The following is a 4256-nucleotide window of genomic DNA, read 5'->3' as shown; positions in this document are numbered from 1 at the left end:
GTGGGGTCCTGGTACCACAGGTAGGGGCTGGACTGTGCCCTGGCCTTGAGGATTGACTGACCAGCCCAGTGAGCCTTTCAGGCCCGAGGCGCTGTCTGCACTCCTGAGCAGGAGGGGCCTGAGCTGCCCACCGCCGCGGGGGTAGAGCGTCACTGGCCAGGGGTCACTCAGGGCTAGTGGCCCCCAGGATGAGAACGTGGCTGTCCTGCCCAGTCCCATCGAGTGTTCTGAGGCCCAGGACGGGGCTCCCCACCCGGCGGCCACAGGGAACCCAGTGTCACCTGTACTGGCTCTCTCTGCCACACCTGGAGCATCTCAGAGCTCTGCTGGGGCTGGGCGACATCTGCCCCAAACCTCTAGGCCTGGGCGTGTGCAGGGGCGCGGCCGGGCTGGCGGGCAGCGGGATTCTCTGTTCTCTCCTCTGTTGGCAGACTGGCCTCTGCCCACCTGACCGCCCCGCCCCCTCCACACAGGTGCACCCAGGCCTGGCGAGGGCAGGGAGGTGTGGCTTGGTGGTCCACCTGACTCAGCAGAATTTCTGTTTAACTACTGAATGGTGATCAGGTCCTATTTAACTCCTGACTCTGGCTGCAGGCTGCGGGCCGCTGGCTGACCCCAAGCACCCCCAGAACCTGCAGCCCAGTGCCTCCTGAATGCAGTTAGGGGGTCACGGCATTGGAAGGGTGGAGGGTACAGTCAAGGTCAGCAGTCAGCTGAGGCCGAGCCTCCTGACCCCTCTGCTGGCCTCCCAGCCCCTCCTGCAGGCCTCCGCCCCCCACCTCGCACCTGCTTTCTCCTGAGCTTCCCCGCCCCCTCCCCCCTGCTTGGCTTGTGGAGCTGAACCCCTGTGGCCTCAGTGCCACCCCTGAAGCAGATGCACTGACGGGGGTTGGGCTCCCCCCTCTAAAGCCTTCTCGCCCTGGATTTAATCCTGTAATCACCAGTCCTGTGGCCTGGCCATCAGACGCCCTGCCGTCAGCCCCACCCCCCTCCAAGGGCTGGGGAGTGCCCCTGAACCCCTTTCCTTGCTCAGAATTCAGCCCCCAGTCACCTCCCCCCCTGGCTGGGGGTCCGAGGAGGGCAAACCAGGACCCTCCCTAGTCCCTGTTACTCCTCACCCTTCCCCATGTGGCCCTTGGGCTGGAGCAGCCTCCCAGTGCACACTCGTGCACATTCACACCCACAGCCACACAGTCTCACACTCATGCACACTCAACCCAGTCACACACACAATCTCAGTCACACTCATACACACAGTCTTGCACACTTGCCTACAGTCAACACTCAGTCTCACGCACTTGCTCACAATCACACTCAGTCCTATGCACTCATGCGCATTCAGTCTCAGATGTCCACACAGTCACACACTCATGTACACTCGCACAAGTCACAGTCACACTCAGTCTCACAGTCACATGCACACACAGTCCCACACTCATTCACACTCACACCCAGTCTCACACATGCACACTCAGTCTCACACACTCAGACACACAAGTCACACACACAAGCTCACACTCAGTCTCACACACTTGCAGACAATCACACTCAGTCTTGCACACTCATGCACACACTCATAGTCTCACAGTCACACTCAACCTCACACAGTCTGTGCACTTACATACACACTCAGTCTCACGACGTTCTTATTCTCACACACTTGTGCACAATCACTCTCAGTCTCTCGCACGTACGCATACACTCGCGGGCCTCACGCACACATCCACAAGTCTTTCACACACGAGCCTTGCGCACTCATGTGCCCCGTCTCATTCATGTTCTCTCACACACTCACCCCCACACAGGCTGTGCACACACACACCTACACGCACACACACACACACGCAGTCCCTGCAGCCTCCTGCGCCCCCGCCAGCCCTCTCTTCCCTGGAGCACTCCACCGACCTCCACTCGAGGTTCCTAGGCCCCGCAGAGGCTGCCTCCACCTTGAAGCCCGCGGGAAGCACCCCAGGGTGTCACCCTGCCCCCACTGTAGGTCAGGGTGGGGAGGAAGAGAGCGAACATTGGGTGCAGACTGCAGTGCGTGCTTCCTGTGACCCCCTCATCGGGTGCCCCCAAGACATCACGAGGCAGGCGGCGTGTGGTCTTTCAGACTCAGACTCAGGCTCCGGAGCAGGCTCTGACTGTCAGGGTGGACTGGGACTCTCCCCAGCTGCCTCTGACTCCAGCGGAGGCCTCAGTGCTCCCTGCTCCCGCCCCTGTGCCCCACCCCGCCCTGCCACCCCTCTGCCCCACCAGACCTGCAGGGCCAGCACAGTGCCTGTCCCGCGGGCACTCAGTAAATGCTGTTTCACTGTTGAGCCATTAGCTTTAGCCCAAGTCCTCCACTTCCTGAGGGTCCAGGGCAAGCAGCTGCCACCTTGTCAGCTGGGGTCCTCTGTGTGTCCCCTATTCAGGGCCTGCCAGCTCTTGAGACAGGCGCCCCCTCCCTCTGGGTCCCCTGCGGTGCAGGTCTGGGTTTAGGGGCGGACTGGTCCCTGCTGCTCCCGCCAGCCCACCTCCCTGCAGACCCCTTTCCCTTGAGCCCAGCCTCTGGCTTGCCCTTGACTGAGGCCGGTGGCGCCCAGGAGCACCCTACAGGGGTGTCAGGTGTCTGCGTCCATTTCCCGGGTCTCGACCCTGCCGGTAACGCTCATGTGGGTTTCAGTCCTCCCATCTGTCATCAGGATGGTGAGGGGCAGGGCTGGACTGTTATTGCCCAAGGTCGTGAGTTACTGGGGACCAGGCTTCTGAGGGGCTGTCATGGGGCCGGGGCAGTGGGCTTACTCAGCTGCTTAGTGTCACTCTCCACCTGCTTCTGGGGCGGGGGCCACACTGTGGTCGCAGGTCCTGGGTGCCTAGGGTGGTGGCTCCGGGACAGGCCGTGCGCAGTGGGCCAGGTGCAGACCAGAGACGTCGTGGGGCCTCGTCGTGTCCCCTTGGCTTTAGCTTCTCGGTCAGGTAGGATCTTCTTGGTGTTTTAGTTTTCTCAGATCTGAGCTTTGTCTTATATTGATTGTATTTCTTTTGACCTCACCTTTCCCCAGCTCTCGGTCATACTGTCCTCCTGGCACGCCCAGCCCCGGGAGCCCCGTGCCCTCCTGTCTGTAACCTGCCCGCCTGCCGCTCGCCACATCCCTGGGCTGGAGTCTCTGTGCCTTGGACCCCAGAGCTGCTTCTCTCTTGGTTTCCTGTCTTGTTTTGCTGGAGCGCATCCTTGTGTGGCTTACTAGAAAGCGTGATGAGCCCTGGGCTGTGCCAGAGGGGCTCTGCTCCACCCTCACGCTGGGTAGATGATTTGTGTGTGTTTGGGGGGACACGTGTCTGCAGTAAGTCATTTTCCTCGGAACTCTGAGGCGCCGTCACGGCCTGCTGCATGCCCCTCGCGCGCGGGTCTAGGTGCGGGTTCGTGCTTTTACTGGCTGGGCCCTGTCGGCTGAAGACCCGTTCATCCATCCCCTCCCCGCTCACTTTTCCTGCGTTCTTGTCTTTCCCTTCATATATTCTGTCTTCTAGTTTCTGTTCTGTTTTCTCAACGATTGTTGGACTTGAGTTCTTTTGGAATTTTGTGTTTCCGTATATACATTTTTCGTTTCTGACAGCTCCATCTTCCTCGCCGCCAACCGTCCCTGTCTCGTGGCGTCCTGTTCTTGTTTTGAAAGTGCGTCTTCTTGAAACATCCCGAGTTCATGAACGGAGGTTTTTTGGTTCGTTTGCTTGTTTTTGCTTCTGTTCCGTGTTTCTCTCTCCTTCCCGCAGGGCTCGTTTTTGCCGCTTTATTCCCGTCCTTCACTGCGAAGCGTCACACTCATCTCGTGCGTGCGAAAGGCCTCCCGCCCCGCTCACGTTAGGGCGGGCCGTGGGATGGTGGAGCTGCTGGTTTCCCGCCATCTGATTGGGGTTCCGACTGGGGGGCGTGATTGGCAAGCCCTGCTTTAGGTGAAGGGGTGGGAGCTGGATGCCCAGCCGTCCCCCGTACCAGAATGCGGGGTGTCAGCACCCACACCGCAGACTCGCTCTGGCCGGGTGTTTTCTTCCATTTCTGTGGAGAACCTTCAGCTGTTTGTCTGGGGGACACGGGCAGCCGCTGGCCTCTGTGAGGGGTGCGGCCCTTTCGGCCTCACTTCCCTTCCTGCCCTCCACTGGGTCCCCTGAGCCCAGAGCCCCGAGCAGCCATCCCTGCCCCCGCCTTTTGGTTTCTGGCCCCCTCTCTGGTTATCAGGGACCTGAGGTCGGGGGTGGCTCACTAGCCTGCT

The sequence above is a fragment of the Pteropus vampyrus genome, unplaced genomic scaffold, assembly GCF_000151845.1.
Source record: "Pteropus vampyrus isolate Shadow unplaced genomic scaffold, Pvam_2.0 Scaffold291, whole genome shotgun sequence".
Taxonomy (NCBI): domain Eukaryota; kingdom Metazoa; phylum Chordata; class Mammalia; order Chiroptera; family Pteropodidae; genus Pteropus; species Pteropus vampyrus.
This window is presented reverse-complemented; position numbering follows the sequence as displayed.